The sequence below is a fragment of the Stegostoma tigrinum genome, chromosome 18 (assembly GCF_030684315.1).
Source record: "Stegostoma tigrinum isolate sSteTig4 chromosome 18, sSteTig4.hap1, whole genome shotgun sequence".
In the NCBI taxonomy this organism is placed as follows: domain Eukaryota; kingdom Metazoa; phylum Chordata; class Chondrichthyes; order Orectolobiformes; family Stegostomatidae; genus Stegostoma; species Stegostoma tigrinum.
Genome location: NC_081371.1, coordinates 49,482,150 through 49,503,674, shown reverse-complemented (window position 1 = coordinate 49,503,674; position 21,525 = coordinate 49,482,150). Strand labels below are relative to the sequence as shown.

Genomic DNA, 21,525 nt, shown 5'->3' with positions numbered 1-21,525 from the left:
GGTGATGCTCGCATCCCACAAAAGAAAACAAAAATGCCCATAACAAATAGAGAGGCATCTTAGGAGCAAGAAGTCTGATGTTTCGGGCCTAGTCTAGGCCCAAAACATCAGCCTTCCTGCTCCTAAGATGTTGCTTGGCCTGCTGTGTTCATCCAGCTCCACGCCTTGTTATCTCAGATTCTCCAGCATCTGCAGTTCCTATTATCTCTGATACAATGTTAACCCCACTGTGAAGCGTCTTCTAAGGATGCCTAACCTGAAGAAGTTACCCTCCTCACTCCAGACAAACCTCAGGGGATCTCTGTCCCACTGCAACTCTCTTGTAATCTCTTCAGCCTTGAAACTGCTCAACCATATCCTGAAGCAAACCAGGTACTACAGCCACATCACTTTTCTTAGTACCTGCCTATGGAACCAGCATTTCTGTTGAAGGGTCTAGTCCCGAAACGTCAGCCATCCTGCTCCTAAGATGCTGCTTGGCCTGCTGTGTTCATCCAGCTCCACACCTTATTATCTCGGATTCTCCAGCATCTGCAGTTCCTATTATCTCTGCCCATAACAAATAGAAATGAGCCAATTCATGGATCCTTGCGCCTCATAAGAATATTCTCTTCTAGCCCTCCCTCATTCCAGAAATTATCTTTAGCTTGGTCAACCAGTCGGTCCCTTTCCTTTCATCCTTGGCATCTGATAAGTGCATCCTGTCAAAGTGTTCCCTGTGAGTGCTTGCTACGTGTATTTTAGCTGGTGTATTTCCTGCATTACAACAGTCGTAGCTGTCACAACCACACCATGGTGTCCTCAGAGTGGACCAGGAACTACATATTTGCATGGCTCATCTGTAGCCTCCTTTTAGTTTACAACTGTTTCAATCTTAAAAGGAATCAGCTGCAAATCTATAATCTTAAACAAAGTAAAGGTTATTTATTTCAGAATTACTGCTGTAGTTATTCAAATTAAAAGTGATGAAGTAATTAGCTAAGCATTAAAATTAAAATTAGTTAAAGATAACAGGTACTTAAGAAGACGAAAATAAGATCAGACTCTAATACTGATAGAAGTCTGTTAGTTCCTGAAATTTTACTTTCCGATGTTGAATCTTGAAGTCAGATTTTGAAAATACAATAACTTCTAAGTTGAATAGTTACTGACTGCCTGTTTAGGTAGATTCAATAGGTCGGTGGGATTTGGGAGAGTGATTCATTTCTTGTGCTTCACTTGTTCTGCAGTTACAGCAGTTTTGGATTGACTGGACTCTACAGAACATAAGTTGAATTTTGTTTGCCTTCTTTCTTGTGTTCCTTTTGACTAAGAATAGTCTCTCTAATGGAGTCTGTCAGAGTTCTTCCTGGGCAGGTTCCGTACAGAATGATTGATCACAGCCTGTCTAATGCAAAACTTAAAATGCTTCCTGTCCAAAAAGTGGTGAATCATGTTTCTATCCATCTGTTGCTGTTTGATTGAAAGAATTTTTTTTAACGGGCTCAGCCATGCAAGTGGATGGCTCTCTGTCAGTTTTTTGATGAATTCTGAAGAGCTATTCACACCTCCCAGAGAATACAGTGCCAAGGAGTTTACCCTTGATAAAGTTCATTGAATTTCAAAACTTCACTTGTGAATTCTTCCTCAAGGCAATGTGTCTAGTCCCAATCTCAGCTGTAGCGACAAGAGAATTCATGGTACATCCGACAGCCATTTTGTAAAGCTGTACATACATTTTCAAGTCAAGTTTCCCCTTCTTATAAAATGTGTCATATAATTGTTACAAAATTCTGACACTATACTTAAAGAAGTACTTCATTGGCAGTTGAGTACTTTGTGACATCTGGTGGTTGTGAACGGCACTATATGAATGCAAGTTATTTTTGGTTGTGCTTATCCTGCAGGTGTGTCGTAGTCCTAACCCCATGTTCTTGCAATGCTGCCCTTTCACCTTAACACCTTCTTTCTCAAACCACCTGTGTAACCTTTTCATAAATGTTGGTACATCCTCTATTTAACTATGGTCACACATTCCATAGCAGCCCAACCTTTTATTTAAAAAGATCATCTTATCCTCTGTCTTAAAGAGGGGATTTTCCAATAATTCTTTTCAATTGGTTAAAGCCATATCAAGGTCAACCCTTGAAAGAAATAGATTTGTAGAGGCCCTTTGTTCACAACAGTATCATTTCTATTTAAAACACCTTTGACAGTCTGCGAGTGATTGAAGAGATTATTGTGCAATATCTACACTGGCCAGAGTCCAACACACAAAAGAAAAATGGATGGATTAACAGTGCTGTAATGAAAACAGGGAGCACTCAAAGCAAAATGATGCAGGGCATGAAAAATGACTCCAATTATTGTACGTTTAGTCTACTCGCACTGACATAATGAGGGGATTATAATAGGTCTTGATATGTGACACATTTGACAGATATGCTCTTAGCCAGAATATAATTCATCATCTACACCAAACACATATTCCTGTTTTGTAAAGATAGCAGATGCAATGCTATAGAACTGACCAACAGAACATTGGTCTACTCACCAACCCTCTCTAATCTCTCCTGGCATTACATCCTGGGTCTCAGATACATTTCAACTGGGGGAGTATTGGCGTATTAGTAAAATCATTGGACTAATAATGCAGAGACCCACACTGTACATGGGTTCAGAGCCCACTATTTAAACTAGTGGGATTTACATTCAGTTAAGAAATCTGGAATATAATAGGAGTCTCTGTAACAGTAACCATGATAATCATCATTGATTATTGTAAAAACCCATCCAGTTCACAGATTTCCTTTAGAGAAGTGACTCCAGGCCCATTGCAACATGTTTGACTCTTAACTGCCATGTGAAATGGCTGAGCAGTTCACTCAGTTCAAGGGCAATTAGGGATGGGCAACAAATGATGGTCTTGCCATCAAATTAGAGGAAACCTTCAAGACCATCAATAATACCCTGAACTGACATAACATTCACAAAAGAGGAGGAAAACAACAACAAACTGCCATTCCTAGATGTCACAGTAGAGCGAACAGCCAATGGGGAACTTCAAACCAGCGTCTACAGGAAAACAACACATACGGACCAAATACTGAACTACAGGAGCAACCATCCCAACACCCACAAACGAAGCTGCATTAGAACATTATTCCAACGAGCCACCACACACTGCAGCACAGAGGAACTACGCAGAGCAGAGGAAAATCACCTATACAGCGTATTCAAAAAGAATGGGTACCCTATGAACACAGTCCGCTGATTTCTCAGCAATAAACCCAAAGAAACAGACAAAACGGGCTCAGAAACCATAACCACTCTCCCCTACAGCAAAGACATTTCCGAAATGACTGCCAGACTACTCGGACCCCTTGGCATCAGGGTAGCCCACAAACCCACCAACACACTAAAACAGCAGCTAATGAACTAAAAAGACCCTATACAGACAACAAATAAAACGAACGTCATCTACAAAATACCTTGCAAGAACTGTGACAAACACTACATTGGACAAACAGACAGAAAGCTAGCCACCAGGATACATGAACATCAACTAGCCACAAAACGACATGACCCACTATCACTCGTATCCTTACATACAGATAAGGAAGGACACCACTTTGATTGGGACAACACATCCATCCTAGGACAAGCCAAACAGAGACACGCACGAGAATTCCTAGAAGCATGGCATTCCAACCGGAACTCCATCAACAAACACATTGATTTGGAGCCAATCTACCATCCCCTGAGAAAAAGAACAGGAAATGACATCACCCACACCGGAAATGACATCACCAACCCAAGGAAACCTAACCAGATAAATAGAAAGCGGGACATAACACCAGCGCTTCGTCGGAGGCTCACTGATGATGTTACCTAGAATGGTGACGAAATGTCTGAAAACGAATCTTCCAGCTCAGCGAGCAAACTCACATCCAGAACCTCAACCTGAGCTACAAATCTTCTCAAAACTCGCTACCAATACCAGTTTTTAAAATTTATTCTCAGGCTTAATTTGAATTCAATTACATTCAGTTTTTCACATGATCATGATGGGATTTGAACCCACACTGTCTGGATTATTATCCTGTCAGTACAATCACAGCACCACCATCCTCTGTTCTCAGACTAATTATAAAACGGTGCACAAATGAGAAAGACTTTCAATTATTCAGCCTACTTCTTAACCTCAAAATACTAACTACTACAGAACTGTCACCATTGTTGTAATGCAGCTGCCAGTTTATGCACAGTAAGCTCCTGTAACCAGCATTGTGATAGTGGCCCAGATTAATGTCGACCAAGGGATAAATATTGGTCAGGGTGCTGGGGATGACTCCTGCTTTCCTTCAAAATTACACCGTGGGATTTAAAAGGAGGCCTCAGTTTGACACCTCACCCAAAAGACAGCTCCACACTTTCTCGGCACTGCACTCGGCGTTTCAGCCTAAATTATTTCTTAAGCTGAAGTTGTTGCAAGTATAGGACTTAAACCCATGGCTATCTCAGTTGAAGTGCTATGAGGGAGTAGGACCTATACAAAAAAAGTGATAGTATCACTTTAACACTGTCTGTCAAGCCTAGAATTGCTAAAAACCCTGAATGTTACCTTCAAACTGGGCTACCAACCTTCTGAAGAACCCAGCAAACGTCCTGTATCATAGATCAACAGGTTTTGTTTTGAAATGCTCTTTGAGAACAGGCAGTATGTGCCTGGGAACATTATTGAAATAAATGATTTTTTAAAAATCGATTCTCATGGGGAATTTAATCATAGCTTGCTATCTTCCAGCGATCTTTCTCAGTGTATTTGGTGAAATTGAGGTGGTGGTCCTAAAGCCATTGTTCTGAAATGTAAGAACAGCTTTATAATCCATAAGACCCTGCTGTCATTTTGCTAGTCTTTCTGTCCTGGTGTTGTTGTGAACTGCGCTGCTTCAATGAGCAGGTGTATTCGAGTAGAACGGAGGCAGATGGCTTTGTCAAGTTATTTTCCAGAACCTTCCAGCAGCATTCTTTTGTCAAAAGCTTCACGATGGCCCAATCTTGGATAGTGAATTAATCCTCCAAATTGGCTCCTTCCCCTGAAGATGAAGAATGGATCATTATCCCCAGAGCAGTAGAATAGAATAGCCTTTGTTGTCACATACACTCAATAAGTATACTGAAACTTTTATATGTCTCCAATTGCAGCGCTGACTTAGAGACAAAAGTACATAAGCACAGCTTCTTTAGTTACAAGATTTAAATAATACAGGAATAAAATGTCCAACATTACAGAAAAGAGTTCAATACAGCAGACCACACTGGCACTTAGCTTCCAGTCCACACCGGGCCCTCGCCCCACACTGCACAGGCAAAATGCAGAGAGGCCACCACGGGAGGCTGCTGCACCAGACTGGATGGTCATCACACCAGGAGATCCCTTCAGAGGAGGGTCACACCCCACCATGTGGCCCCTATGGGAGGAGGTCACTGCACCAGTCTATGAGGTCGTCACACCACGCCAGGTGGGAGGACGGTACTCAGCCAGGCTGGGTGGTCAGCAAACCATGCCAGGGGGCTCCCACCGGAGAAGGCCACTATGCCCAGCCGGGATTCATCAACAGTGTTTGGGAATGTTGCACGCTAGAGGCCGGGAACGAGGGAGAAATCAGATTCTGTTAGACTCTGAGATAACAGAGTGGAGCTGATGAACACAGCAGGCCAAGCAGAACCTAAGGAGCACAAAAGCTGATGTTTCGGCCTAGACCCTTCATCAGAAAAGGGGGATGGGGAGAGGATTCTGAAATAAATAGGGAGAGAGGGGGAGGCGGACCGAAGATGGATAGAGGAGTGCAGTGGGAGAGCATCCAGCTCCACACTTTGTTATCTTGGATTCTACAGCATCTGCAGTTCCCATTATTTCTGTTAGACTCTATTTGGCTTTTTGATTCCCTGCTGTTGGCACACCATTGTTGGTTAAAACACAGAAAGTTTTCCACATCATAATCGTTCCATATCCAAAGAGGAGCAGTACAGGTAGCGGTTGCTAGCACTCCAGAAATGCCCTCTAAACCACAACAATGAAAGATTAATTTGCAGGATAATGCTAATGGCTAAATCTGTGGATAAAAAACATTGGAATGTTAACTATTTTTCATTTTCTATGAAAAAGAACAAGAAGTGTCATACCTAACTTAAAACATCATGTTCACAGATGCTGCCAGTCCTGCTAAGTTATTCCAGCATTCTCTATTTCTTATGGCTAGAAATGTACTTGTTCCTGAATATCCCAGCAGAAGTAATGTGGGACTATTCCGGTAGCAGGGCAACAGAGATGCTCCCATTCATTGTTCTGTTATCCCTATAGTAATGGGATGTTAAAAACTGAAAGTGATGAAACTGAATATTCATTCTATCTTGACTGAACAAGAGACCTTTTCCAATCCATTCAGATTTTCATCAACTCAAAACAAAATACTGTGGATGTTGGAAATCTGAAATGAAGACAGGAAACTCCCTGACAAGTCAGACAGTATCTGTGGAAAGAGAAACAAAGTTTTGGTTTCAGGTCAGTATAAGGTGCTGGAGATGTGGTCAGCTGTTTAGCTACCGCAAAACCAGAGAGTGAGACGTCAGAGATAACAAAGTGTGGAGCTGGATGAACACAGCAGGCCAAGCAGCATCTTAGGAGCACAAAAGCTGACGTTTCGGGCCTAGACCTTTGGGTGAGAAAAATGAGTTAAGGAGTGAGGTCTGTATTCTGCTATCATTAGCTGTATTGCCTCTTGCCCTGTTGTGTTTCTGTACTTATTCCATTATCATCTCGTGCTCTTTCCTGGCTCATCACCATTCTCTTTGTCACTTAATCACTGCTATATAAATCTAAGTCTTTACTTTCTATTGTATTGTAAAGATCATCACAAAGGATCCTGAGATCCTGAAGGAGTCTAGAATGGTAAAACACAACATGGGTAGTTGCAGAGAACAAAAACAGGGAGCATCAGAGGACAGGGTAAAGCAAACAGAGGAGAACAGTGAAACAAGAAATCAATTGAGAGAGAATTATGTAAATATAAATTGTTGAAACACCATTTTTACAAGATTGCCTATTAGCATTTCAGCTCAGAGCATCACCAACTCATATTGAAATACTAGGTATACATTCTCTCTCGAAAAAACCCTGTTAGTTACCCAAAAAACAAGAATAAATGTAAGTTATCAGCATGTGGTGGTTATCAGAAAGTACAGAAAGAGAAATATGTGTTTAAACGAGATTCTGGAGGATGGGGGCATCATCTGTGAACCATCCATTTCAGGTCAAGAGCAGCTGATAGCAGGGAACAGCACAGATTCAGAGACTGCCGATGCTGGAGAATCTGAAGAAGGGGCTAGGCCTGAAACGTCAGCGTTCCTGCTCCTCTGATGCTGCTTGGCCTGCTGTGTTCATCCAGCTCTACATCTTGTTGTCTTAGCACAGATTCAGAACTCCCCACAAGTCACACAACGTCCTGATTGGGTATGTCCTGGAACTCACCGACTGACAGCATTGTGGAACTGTATTCACAACAAGAGCTGCAGTGGTTCAAGAAGGCAGCCCACCACCATGTTCTGAAAGGCAACTCAGCGCGTGTGATCATCTCCCACCATGCCAGCAGCATCATATCCTACGAACGACTGAGTTTTAATAAGAAAGTATCAGGTTCCGTTGTCACAACAGCAAAATTGTCAGATCACACCACCTCTTTCAAACTGCTTAGTGTTGATAACAAAGTGTGAAGCTGGATGAACACAGCAGGCCAAGCAGCATCTCAGGAGCACAAAAGCTGACGTTTCGGGTCAGACTCTCTGATGAAGGGTCTGGGCCCGAAACGTCAGCTTTTGTGCTCCTGAGATGCTGCTTGGCCTGCTGTGTTCATCCAGCTTCACACTTTGTTATCTTGGATTCTCCAGCATCTGCAGTTCACATTATCTCGGCTTAGTGTTGACACTGCTTTGTCAATTGTCCATCGTGAATCCACTTTACCCACTTCCAACTCAATGTCACCATTGTCAGGGTGGACTCACGATGGACAGTCAATCCTGCAGCAGGGTCCACCTACTGACTTGGCAGTCCCTAGTTAGGCAGAATACTACAGCACACGACCCACAGGGCCTATTTTAAACAGCTGCTATAAACCACAGCAAACAGAACTCAAAATGCACCAAATATCTGGATAAAAAACCCACAGTGATGCAAATGACTCTGAAATAGCCTATTAAGCCTCTCCGTTTAAGGGGAATTAGGGATGAGCAACAAATGTGAGCCATGTCAGTGACACCCACATCCCATGGAAGAATAAAGAGAGGGGTTTGCTCCTATACCTTTTGAGCTTTAAAAACATGTTTAGAAATTCAAACAACTGAAGAAAAGACACCACAAGTTGCTGACTGCTAAAACAAAAAGCTGTTAGGATGGCACAGCCCCGACAGGATGAAAATCCAACTCCACAAGCAGCTTCTTTCACTCTGCCTTCTGGATGTCAACTTCCTGTGACGTTGGTTGGTGTGGTGTAAACAAATATAAACATGTTAGATGATAATGCCTGTCATTTCCAGTAGCAGCTCATAGCAAGATCTGGATGTTGCGAGAGGCCCTGTGATTGAAAGAACAAACAAAGATTAGCACTGGGTTTCAAACTTGCAGCTGCTGACCTATTTTTTGGCAAATGTTTACTCCCCATCGTTATCTTTGTTTATTGGCGGCTGAAGTGCTCTTCTGACCTCGTCTCGAACACAGCTTCTTTGTGTGTCTAGCAGTGTTTTTGTTCACAATGACTCGAAGAGGCTTCTCTGACACTAGGCTGACCTCGATCAGCTTGGCTTTTCCCCAGCTAAACCATCAATGCTATTTTCCCCTGCCCTCCACACCTTTCCCCACTACCAACTGATGCCTTAAACCCCAGCCCCTCCCTCCAAACTGGAAAAATACAAAAGGCTAATCAAATTGCAGCCTTTATCAGAGAATGGAAAAGAATGTGGAGGAGAGCAGTCGTGGAAGCTGTGTTAAAGTTTAGAGTGGTCTGGTGGCACCCATTTGGAATGTTCCCTTTGGGGTTGCCACCTATAACTAAATGTATTCCTGGAGGTTTCACCACATGACTAGCCATGACAGGGATGATAGCTGCCTCATGCTGTCAATGTTTTAACATTTCCTGGGCACAGGACTTTCTACTTACTCACTGCGGTGGGTTCACCATTTGGCAGAGCTCTGCATGTTCATCACGTGGTCATACACCCATTGGCATCACACTTAATCCTTCCCTTTCTCTTTGTGCAGGAGAAATCATCCACATTAGGAGAACAAAGCCTAGACTGGCCAAAGTTTGTTGGATATATGAATCCTCTCCTGCTACAAGGAGCAGATGCTGGACCTGATGGTCAATACCATGTCCAGTCCTGCTCTAAAGGAAAGAAAAGAATGGGAGGAGAAGCCAGCCTGGAATATTGCTTTTCCCGGTTATGCAGGTAGTCTCACACATTTACCTGCATAAGGCTTTGTGTATCTTTACCAACCATTCTTTCTCTTTCTTTCAAGAAGTACAATTGTTCAAGAACACAGTGCAACACCAAAGCAGCAGCAACTAGCAGCACTACCACATTTGGGGAGGATGGCTGTAAACCTTCACAGGGCACACTGGCACAGCATTCACCTGCACCCTCCAGCACTACCACCTCAGTGGGTATTCTAGCTACAGTCAGGGATACAATCTGGTCAGTGCATCGTGAACTCAGCCGTCGAAGGAAGAAACGTCCAAGGTCTTTTACGCTGAGGACTACTAGGGACCAGACACCTGCTAAGAACCATGTAGAAGACATGCCTCTGTACTTAGGTAGAAGTGACATTGTCAATTTGCAGAGACAGGCAGGGGGCTATCAGGCAGTGAGGAGGAGGCACTAACTTGTCTGGAGAGGTGCATCCAATTTCTGACACCTGTCATGGCTCCAATACTTGGCTGTCTCCATAGAAATGGTGGGGCTGCCTTGAAGACCCAGAATCAAAGGATATGCACTTGGATCTGCACTGCCTCTGCCCAGCTATAGATGCACAATGTCAACGACAAGGCAAGAGGAGGAATGAGGCTCCTTAACCCTCATTTCTGGACTCCTTCTTCTCACAAGGTCCAAACTGTGTCAGCAGGCACCCATTAAGAGGAACTTCTCTCAGGCACCCTATTCCTCCAACTCTCCTCTCTCAGTGACCCTATGGCATACAGCAGCTCAGGTTGAGGAGGTTGCTGTGAAGAAGACTCTCAGCAAGCTAGGACCCTAACTACTCTGATCTCCAGAGGACACCCACCAAAGTTTTGAGTGCGAGCAGCAGCGGAGGTAAGACAAACCTGGAAGACTGCAGCTAAGGTAAGGCAGTTTTTTAAAATTACTTACCGGTCGCGGGCAGCGGTGTTTTCTCTTTCACAGAAGGAGCGGGAGCAGCGAAGGAAGTGACGAGGACCAGAGGGGCAGCCGGGAAGGAAAGCAGTGACCATATATATCAGCAAGGCGGCTAAACCCCAGACTCTACAACTGTAGTGTCTCCCACCAGCCCTCCTCCTCTAACCTAGTTAATAAGGTAAGGTTCATTCTAAACTTTCTCTATTGAATATAAGTTTGTTATTAATTTTATAGCAACTTGAACTAAGCTTTCTATTTTAGTACTGAGTGGGTGTTCAGATAAGTGGGGTATGGATGCTAGGGCAGTTGCTTGCTCCTCCTGCAGAATGTGGCAGGTGGGAGACATGGCACACGTCTCCGCTGGCTACATCTGCGGGAAGTGCACCCAACTCCAGCTCCTTGAAAACCGTGTTAGGGAAATGGAGCTGGAGCTGGATGAACTACGGATCATTCGGGAGGCAGAGGGAGTAATTGAGAGGAGTTACCGGGAGTTGGTCACTCCGAAGGCTCAGGACAAGGATAGATGGGTTACAGTTAGGGGGAGGAAAGGGGACAGACAGACAGTGCAGAGATCCCCTGTGGGCATTCCCCTCAGCAATAAGTATACCGTTTTGGATACTGCTGGGGGGGATGACCTACCAGAGGAAAGCCGTAGTAGTCAGTTCTCTGGCACTGAGCCTGACACTGTGGCAAAGAAGGGAAGGGGGCAGAATAGAAAAGTACTCGTGGTAAGGGACTCGATAGTTAGGGGAATCGACAGGAGATTTTGTGGTCAGGATCGGGATTCCTGGAAGGTACGTTGCCTCCCTGGTGCCAGGGTCCGGGACGTCTCCGATCGGGTGTATAAGGTTCTAAAAGGGGAGGGCGAACAGCCAGAAATCGTGTTACATATTGGCACTAATGATATAGCCAGAAAAAGGATTGAGGGTATAAAAAGTGATTTCAGGGAGTTAGGATGGAAGCTGCAAAGCAGGACGAACAGAGTAGTGTTCTCCAGTTTATTACCGGTGCCACGAGATAGCGAGGCGAGGAACAGGGAGCGGGCGCAGCTTAACACGTGGCTGCGCAGCTGGTGTAGGAGGGAGGGCTTCAGATATGTAGATAATGGGGATGCCTTCTGGGGAAGGTGGGACCTGTACAAGAAGGACGGGTTGCATCTGAACTGGAAGGGGACCAATGTCCTGGGTAGAAGGTTTGCTCAAGTAGTTCGAGAGGGTTTAAACTAGTATGGCAGGGGGGTGGGAACCTGAGCTGTATACCGGAGGTGAGAGTTGATGCAGGTGAGGCAGTAGCAAAAGGTAGACCAGCTAGTGGGAAGGATTTTCCTGGGAAGGAACCAAGGGATCAGTTAAAGTGTGTTTGCTTTAACGTAAGGAGTATCAGGAATAAAAGTGATGAACTTAGAGCATGGATCAGTACCTGGTGCTATGATGTTGTGGCCATAACAGAGACATGGGTTTCTCAGGGGCAGGAATGGTTGCTGGATGTTCCAGGGTTTAGAGCATTTAAAAAGAATAGGGAGGGGGGAGAAAGAGGAGGGGGTGTAGCACTACTAATCAGAGAGGGTATCACAGCTACAGAAGCTTCCATTGTCGAGGAAGATCTGCCTACCGAGTCAGTATGGGTGGAAATTAGGAACAGCAAGGGAGTAGTCACCTCGTTATGGGTTTACTACAGGCTCCCCAATAGCAGCAGGGAGATTGAAGAAAGCACAGGTCGACAGATTTTGGAAAAGTGTGCACGCAGTAGGGTTGTTGTAATGGGTGACTTTAACTTTCCCAATATTGATTGGAACCTCCTTCGAGCAGAAGATTTGAATGGAGCTGTTTTTGTAAGGTGTGTTCAGGAGGGTTTCCTAACTCAGTACGTTGACAGGCCAACGAGGGGAGAGGCCATTCTAGACTTGGTGCTCGGAAACGAGCCGGGGCAGGTATCAGATCTTGTGGTGGGAGAGCATTTTGGTGATAGTGACCATAACTGCCTCACATTCTACATAGCTATGGAGAAGGAGAGGATTAGGCAAAATGGGAGGATATTTAATTGGGGAAGAGGAAACTATGACGCGATTAGACATGAGTTAGGAAGCATGGACTGGGAGCAATTGTTCCATAGTAAAGGCACTATAGACATGTGGAGACTGTTTAAGGAACAGTTGTTGTGAGTGATGAATAAATGTGTCCCTCTGAGACAGGCAAGAAGGGGTAAGATAAAGGAACCTTGGATGACGAGAGCGGTGGAGCTTCTCATCAAAAGGAAGAAGGTAGCTTACATAAGGTGGAGGAAGCTAGGGTCAAGCTCAGCTCTAGAGGATTACAGGCAGGCGAGGAAGGAGCTCAAAAATGGTCTGAGGAGAGCCAGGAGGGAGCACGAGAAAGGCTTGGCAGAACGGATTAGGGAGAACACAAAGGCATTTTACACTTATGTGAGGAATGAGAGAATGGTCAAAGAAAGAGTAGGGCTGATCAGGGATAGCATAGGGAATTTGTGTGTGGAATCTGAGGAGGTAGGGGAAGCCCTAAATGAGTTTTTTGCTTCTGTCTTTACGAAAAAAACAAACTTTGTAGTGAATGAAACCTTTGAAGAGCAGGTGTGCATGCTGGAATGGATAGAGATAGAGGAAGCTGATGTGCTGAAAATTTTGTCCAACATTAAGATTGACAAGTTGCCAGGCCCGGACCAGATTTGTCCTTGGCTGCTTTAGGAAACGAGAAATGCAATTGCTTCGCCACTCGCGAAGATCTTTGCATCCTCGCTCTCCACTGGAGTCGTACCTGAGGACTGGAGAGAGGCAAATGTAATTTCTCTCTTCAAGAAAGGAAATAGGGAAATCCCCGGCAATTACAGACCAGTAAGTCTCATGTCTGTCATCTGCAAGGTGTTGGAAAGGATTCTGAGGGATAGGATTTATGACCATCTGGAAGAGCATGGCTTGATTAAATGCAGTCAACACGGCTTTGTGAGGGGCAGGTCATGCCTCACAAACCTTATCGAGTTTTTTGAGGATGTGACTAGAAAAGTTGATGAGGGTCGAGCTGTGGATGTGGTGTATATGGACTTCAGCAAAGCATTTGATAAGGTTCCCCATGGTAGGCTCATTCAGAAGGTCAGGAGGAATGGGATACAGGGGAACTTAGCTGTCTGGATACAGAATTGGCTGGCCAACAGAAGACAGCGAGTGGTAGTAGAAGGAAAATATTCTGCCTGGAAGTCAGTGGTGAGTGGTGTTCCACAGGGCTCTGTCCTTGGGCCTCTATTGTTTGTAATTTTTATTAATGACTTGGATGAGGGGATTGAAGGAGGGGTCAGCAAGTTTGCAGACGACATGAAGATTGGAGGTGTTGTTGACAGTATAGAGGGCTGTTGTAGGCTGCAGCGGGACATTGACAGGATGCAGAGATGGGCTGAGAGGAGGCAGATGGAGTTCAACCTGGATAAATGTGAGGTGATGCATTTTGGAAGGTCGAATTTGAAAGCTGAGTACAGGATTAAGGATAGGATTCTTGGCAGTGTGGAGGAACAGAGGGATCTTGGTGTGCAGATACATAGATCCCTTAAAATGGCCAACCAAGTGGACAGGGTTGTCAAGAAAGCATATGGTGTTTTGGCTTTCATTAACAGGGAGATTGAGTTTAAGAGTAGTGAGATCTTGTTGCAGCTCTATAAAACTTTTGTTAGACTGCACTTGGAATACTGCATCCAGTTCTGGTCGCCCTATTATAGGAAAGATGTGGATGCTTTGGAGAGGGTTCAGAGGAGGTTTACCAGGATGCTGCCTGGACTGGAGGGCTTATCTTATGAAGAGAGGTTGACTGTGCTCAGACTTTCATCATTGGAGAAAACGAGGAGGAGAGGGGACCTAATTAAGGTATACAAGATAATGAGAGGCATAGATAGAGTTGATAGCCAGAGAATATTTCCCAGGACAGAAAAGGCTAACACGAGGGGTCATAGTTTTAAGCTGGTTGGAGGAAAGTATAGAGGGGATGTCAGAGGCGGGTTCTTTACACAGAGAGTTGTGAGAGCATGGAATGCGTTGCCAGCAGCAGTTGTGGAAGCATGGTCATTGGGGACATTTAAGAGACTGCTGGACATGCATATGGTCACAGAAATTTGAGGGTGCATACATGAGGATCAATGGTCGGCACAACATTGTGGGCTGAAGGGCCTGTTCTGTGCTGTACTGTTCTATGTTCTCTGTTCTAAAGTCTTCACAGTCACCACCCTGGTCTGATTCTTCTTTGCTTGAGGCGAGTTCTAGACTCCTGCCACCCTCCATGGGAGTACACACTGCATGGCAGCTACAATTACATGCGGTTAGCTTATAGGAGAAGGTTTGTCCAAAAACTGTGCTACATCAAAAAGTGGTCACGTTACCAGCAGATCAATGTGACTCGAAACAGTAGTGCCAAAATGAAATTTTTCTAAGACAATGGGTGTGAGGTGAACCCGACTGTGACACTGTTATCTTATTGACGGTTAGGGTTGATTTGGCTGAACTGGCTAGCTCCATGTGCATCCCTCCTGAAGTGCAGCACTTGCTCACAGAGGATGACCCCCACTAAAAGAGGGCCGTTCCATTGGTTTGGGGTATATGATGCAGCTACACTCTCCTGCTAGGCCAAATCTTCAAGACCGTTTGTATGATGATTTCAAGTTCAAGATTTCAGACACATCCAAGTCAGACACTGTACGTGGTGGTCTGCCATTCTTTATGGCTGGCATTATCAGTTAGCACTGTTGCCTCCCAGTGCCAGAGACTTGGGTTCAATTCTAGCCCTGGGTGACTGTGTGAGTTTGCACATTCTGCATGTTTTTCTGCCAGACACTCCAGTTTCCTCCGACAGACCAAAGATGTGTGGGCCAGGTGGGCTGGCCATGCGAAATTGTCCCATAGTGTCAGTGGGTGCGCAGGCTAGGTGGATCAGCCATGGGAAATGTGTGGTTACAAGGGGTAAGCGTGGCACTTGTGGGTTTGAGTGGGACGCTGTTTGGAGGATCATTGCAGACTCAATGGGCCAAATGGCCTCTATCCACACTGTTATGATTCTATGATTCAATGTAGTATGTAGCACAGAGCAAACAATGGCCTCCCAGCCAGTGGTATACAAAAGACATGACGTAAACGAAACATATCCGTCCAGCTCCGTTACCCTTTGACACAGGCCTTTGTGCTGTGTCTGACCTCCTGATCTTACCCTGAAATACTTTGAATTCTAGGAGGAAGTGCCAACTGCCAGGAACATGCCTGCTCAATACTGTTGGGTATCTGAAGCATCGAGTTTCTTGATTGGGGAGAAGTTGATCAAAAAGACTCATGGAAGAGACATGGAATAACCTGTAAAAAGAACAGTAATACATACAGAGTTGTGATCGGAGATAATGGGAACTTCAGATGCTGGAGGATCCGAAGGGTCTAGGCCTGAAACGTCAGCTTTTGTGCTCTAAGATGCTGCTTGGCCTGCTGTGTTCGTCCAGCTCCACACTTTGTTATACATACAAAGTATTGGGATCATTTATAGCAGTGGTAATAAAAGTTTATCAGAACTTCAGCAAATTGTCACTCTAAGAAAAGTCAGGGGCTGAGATATAGCAGACTCAGATGGAGATAGTACAATGGATGGGGCAGACTGTCAGCACTGCAGGACAGAAGCGCAAAGCCTCATGGCAGGTTAACCTATCAGGGACAGATTAACTAGCTGTTGAATCAGTGAAGATAGATCAAGTCACACCCTAAATATTTCCATCTCTCTTTCCCCTTCTATAAATTGATTATTAAAACCTACCTCTTTGATACCAAGCTGTCAGCTGTTCTAACATCTCCCCATGTAACATGGTGTCAGTCTTGTTTGATAATCACTCCTGTGTTACTCCTTGGGACATTTTACAGTTGAATGAACTGCCAAAAGACAAAATGCTGTTACTGTTGAGAGCAGCATTTTAATTTCCATAAGTTTTAAAACATATTTCAAGTTCTCCAGCTGTTATGTTGGGATTCAATTACTAGGCCAAGCCTCCTGAATTATTAGACCGGTAACATAATTAGCATTTGGGTTTTGTGATCTCACCGGACTCAAAACGTTAACTCTGCTCTCTTTGCTCAAATGCTGTCAGATCTGCTGAGTTTCACCAGCAATTTCTGTTTTTGTTTCAGATTTCCAGCATCCACAGTCTTTGTTTTAGTTAAGAAACAGTCCTTTAAAGATCTTAACCAGCTCCAAAGACCAGTCGAACCATTCAATCTCATCATAGTTTTGATCTTAATACACCAGCTGCATGTCGAAGAAGATGCAAATAACTTACCTAAATTTCAAGGCAAGTTCACCTTCATTTGGTAACAAAGTGCCTGAGTCAAACTGAAAGAAGGGAGGGATGGAAGGTTGATCAAACCTTCTGTCAATGGGATGCTGATGTTCTAGTGCTTTTATCTCTAGACTATTCATCCAGACCTGGGATCTGGGTTCAAATCCTGCCATGGCAGATGGTGAAATCTGTATTCAATCGAAAAGTATACCTGGAACTAAGAATCTGCTGATGACCATGAAACCATTGCCGATTGTTGGAAAAGCCCATCTGATTCATTAATGTCCTTCGGGGAGAGAAATCTGCTATCCTCACTGGTATGGCCGACATTGTGACTCCAGACCCACAGCAATGTGGTTGACTGTCAGCTACTCTCTGAAACAGCCTAGCAAGCCACTTAGGGACAGGCAATAAATGCTGACCAGCCAGTGATGCCCATATTCCACGAGTGAATAAAAAATCGCGGAGCTTTGAGTTATGTGTTAATTAGAAAATGTCTTCTTTTGCCTATGGTGCTATAGGATGTCACAATATAGAAGGACAACATTGGGGGTAAAATTCACTTAGGTGGGTGCTTAAAGTAGGTGGCAAGATATCTATCATCCATTTTACAGCCTGCTTGATTTTGTTTCCCAGGTCAATTTGTTTGGAGAAAGATAAGCCATTTGGGACTAAGATGAGGAAAAACCTCTTCACTAAGAGTGTGAACTCTCTGAATTCACGAGTTTAGAGAGGTGGGAATGCCTCGTCAGTGAGTATATACAGGTCTGATAGGTCAGTGGGCAGTAAAGTAATGAAGAAATGGAGAAATAGTGCAGGAGAGTGTAGTTGAGGTAGGATGTTAGCCACAATCTCATAGATTGTGAAGCAGCTCAAGGCATCACTCCAGCTCCTGTTTCTTTTGCTCATTTCACTAGAAATAGGTTATGTGACTTTTGAGCAAGTTGTGAAAGCATACTGGATGATATAAAAATACAAGTCTAGGACAAGGGGAAATACTCTCCACTGACCTGAACATGAGCAGCTGCAACAACATACAAGTGCCACACCATTAAGGATATATAGCTCACTTGATTGGCACTCTGTTCATGTCCCTTAAATTCACTCCTTTTGATGCATCACAGCAGCAGTGTGTACCATCGACAAGATGCCCTGCAGCAACTTGCAAAGGCTCTTTCAACAGCACTTTCCAAACCCTCGACCTCTACAACCAGAGCTTCCAGCTCGAGGTATGACAATACAATGGATAACTAACCCATTTAAAGTGCAATGTGTATATGGAATTCTGCATCCTAAATGCTGTTGTTCTGGGCCAACTGTACTTCTAAGACAGATCGATTGAAGTTTACTGCTTAAGGATATCAAGGCATCATAAGCTAAGTTGGCAAAATGCAATTTCAGTATATTTCAGTTGTGTGTTTATATAATAGAGACAGAGAATATGCAAAGAAACTGGTCTCATTGGCAGAAATTTCAAGACTTTTAAAACATATATTGCTAGCTCTTGATTGACAAAAGAACCAGAGACATCATCAAGAAAAGAAAAATGGCAGTGAGAGGTTAGGATGTGGAATAAGTTGCCTGAAAGCAAATGAGACAGAAGGGATGGAAGTGATATCCTTATGAAGTTAGCTGAGTGACAAACAGAGAGCAATGATTAAAGGATATTTATCAGACTGGGGAAAGGTTTGTAGTGGAGTTTCCTAGGGATAAATTTTGAAATTCTTGTTATTCTTGATATAAGTTATAATTTATTTTTATTTCTTCACACAATGTGCATGTCACTGAGTGGACCAGCATTTATTGTCTTCAAGAAGGCGGTGGTGAGTTGCCTTCTTGAATCTTTCCAATCTGTGTGGTGCAGGTACAGAGGGTATTCCTGGATTTTAACCCAGGAACAGTGAATGAACATTGATATAGCTCCATGTTAGGACACAGAACAGTGTGTGGCTTGGAGCAGAACAGAACTTCCAAGTGCTGGTGTTTCCAAGTGCTTGCTGCCCTTGTCTTTCCAGCTGGTTGGTTTATAGGTTTGGGATATGCTATTGAAGGAGATTGCTGGAATATATCTCATAAATGATACATGCCGCCATCGCAATGGAGGGAGTGAATCTTTAAGAGGGAATAAATATCTCTCTCTCTCTCTCTTCCTCTAACTCGTTCAAAAGAGACAGCACAAAGATTGTCAGGAAAGAGTTAAGTTGCAGCAAATACTTTAACTGCCTGCTTACCTCCTTATCTTCAGGCTGAAATCAATTCTTAAGCATTTGCCCTTAATTGATGTTAGACTAATTGCCTATAGCTACCTGCCCTGCCCTTTTTCCTTGATGAACAAAGGTTGTTACATTAGTTACCCCTGGAACCTGGCAGCACTGACATTGAGGAAAGCTGATGTATGATCCCAGTGGAATTTAAGCAGCAATTCCCAATACCAACCCATTCTCACGAGTAATTATGTTATTCCCTGGCAGCAATAAGCCCCTTGCCAGTGAAGGAGATTTATTACACCACACGTTCTTGATCAAACTGGTTTGCTCCTGGCTCAAGATATCACAATACAATTGATAGCTTCCCTATGCTCCCACCAGATCTGTTTACATTCCCTGTCTCACTCAATAAGCAACAGACTCCATCATCCCAGGATGCCGCAACAATGAAGATTTGACTTATGGGCAATGTTTTCTTCTCTGTCCAGCCTATCTATCCTATAATCTTGATCATTAGCCTTGTCACCCAAGGAACTGCCAGAGACACAGATTGTAATCGGTGAATTTCACAGATCTTGAAGCACTTGCAATCCATATGATCTTCATACGAAAGGGTTCATCCATTTAAAATAAATCAGTTGAAAACACCTCTCTAATTCCAACCCCCATAGGAGTACAGCATCATCATGTGAACTGCAGTAATTAGGATTTCTATTTGCTTTGAAAACAGAAGTTGCTGGAAAAGCTCAGCAGGTCTGGCAGCATCTATGAAGAAAAATCAGAGTTAACGTTTCAGGTCTGGTGACAAGGTTCCACATGGCAGGATAGTCATGAAGGTTAGCTCGCATGGGATCCACGGAGAGCTAGCTAACTGGATTCGGGATTGGCTCGGTGGTAGGAAGCAGAGGGTGATGGTTGAAGGTTGTTTCTTGGACTGGAGGCCTTTGACTAGTGATGTGCCATAGGAGTCAATGCTGGGACCTTTGTTATTTACACAAATGATCTGGATGTGAATGTACAAGGCATGATTAGTACGTTTGCGGATGATACAAAATTAGGAGGTATCTTTGAAGGTTACCAAAAATTTCAGAGGGATCTTGGTCAGATGGGGAAATGCGCTGAGGATTGGCAAATGCAATTCAATACAGATAAGTGTGAGGTGTTGCACTTTGGAAAGTCAACCTAAGGGAGGACTAATACAGTAAATGGTAAAGTCCAGAGGAGTGTTGTGGGACAGAGGGACCTTGGAGTACAAGAACAGAACTTGTTGAAAGCAGCATCACAGGTAGACTGGATGGTGAAGATGACATTTAGCATACTGGCCTTCATTGGTCGAGGCATTGACTATAGGAGTTGGGACGTTATGTTGCAGCTGTATAAGTTATTGATGAGGCCACACTTGGAGTATTGTGTACTGTTTTGGTCACCATGTCATAGGAAAGACATAGTTAAACTGGAAGAAATAGCTGCCTCTGATGCTGCCTGGCCTGCTGTGTTCCTGCAGCTCCACGCTGTTATCTTAGTTAAACTGGAAAGTGTGCAAACCAGTTTGGTTTGGGCTGAAGGGCCTGTTTCCATGCTGTATGACTCTATGCTGCCAGACCTGCTGAGCTTTTCCAGCAACTTCCATTCTTGTTCCTGATTTACAGCATCCGCAGTTCTTTCAGTTTTTGTTTGTATTTGCATGTTTATTGCCACCATTTCATGGGATACTTGCTGTTGTATTTCTCTACCATCAAATGTATAGTAGCCACCCTTTCATTTCTGAAAGGATATTGTTCATGCAAAATTAATTTCATGCATCGTCCATTCACATAGATTTCCTGTCTGTAAGTTGGTTGCCATTTTTGCTTTGAACAAAACCATAGCTGCACTTCACATGTATTTTAAGCACTTTGGAATGCCTGAGGCTGTGGGAGGAACTACACAAATACAAGTTTTTCGTTTCTTCCATACCAGCATTGTTGCTGAGGGTAAAGGATAGTAGGGTGGTACTGTCATTGGGCTGGTAATCTAGAGGCCCAGGTTAATGTGCTGAGTACACAGACTTAAATTCCATCACAATGGTTGATGATGACACATAATAAATCTGGAATTGAAATTTAATATCAGTAGCAAAGCTATCATCATCAACTGTTGATTAAAATCTCTCACTAATGTCCTTTCAGGAAGGAAGTCTGCTGTCCTTCCTTGGTCTGGCCAACATGTGTCTTCAGACCCACACTGATGTGGTTGACTCTAAAGTGTCTTTGGAAAGGGCCTCACAAGCCACTGGGTAATTGACAGCATGGAACTCTTGGGCTCCATTTTTCCAACTTGCTTTATTCTATTTGACTGTGAATGTTGGTGACATGAGCTGTCATATTGCTGATGTAATTCTCTCTTTTTATGTTTTAGTTACCATAGAAATTGTACATTTAATGAACTTCCAAAAAGACAATAAACTATGAGAGTGTCTTCTCACGTGACTCATTGTCAAGTTCTGTTCGATTATGCTCCAGTGAATTGCCTTCAAGAAAGTTTTATTATGTTAAAGAAATTACACAAATGCAATTTATTGCTGACTTCTTTTTAAAACTAGCAACCAAAAGCTTCACCTAGTACAATTTGG

At 43.7% G+C, this 21,525-nt stretch overlaps 1 long non-coding RNA gene across 1 annotated transcript in view; it reads left to right on the top strand.

Moving 5' to 3' along the window:
* The window catches only part of LOC132210714 (uncharacterized), a 40,106-nt gene extending 18,863 nt beyond the window's left edge, over positions 1-21,243 (top strand). The window contains exons 2-3 of the long non-coding RNA XR_009446896.1: positions 9,296-10,585; positions 15,625-21,243. This is a non-coding gene — a long non-coding RNA (uncharacterized LOC132210714). The remainder of the gene's footprint in view (positions 1-9,295; positions 10,586-15,624) is intronic.
* The last annotated feature ends 282 nt before the right edge of the window (positions 21,244-21,525 follow it).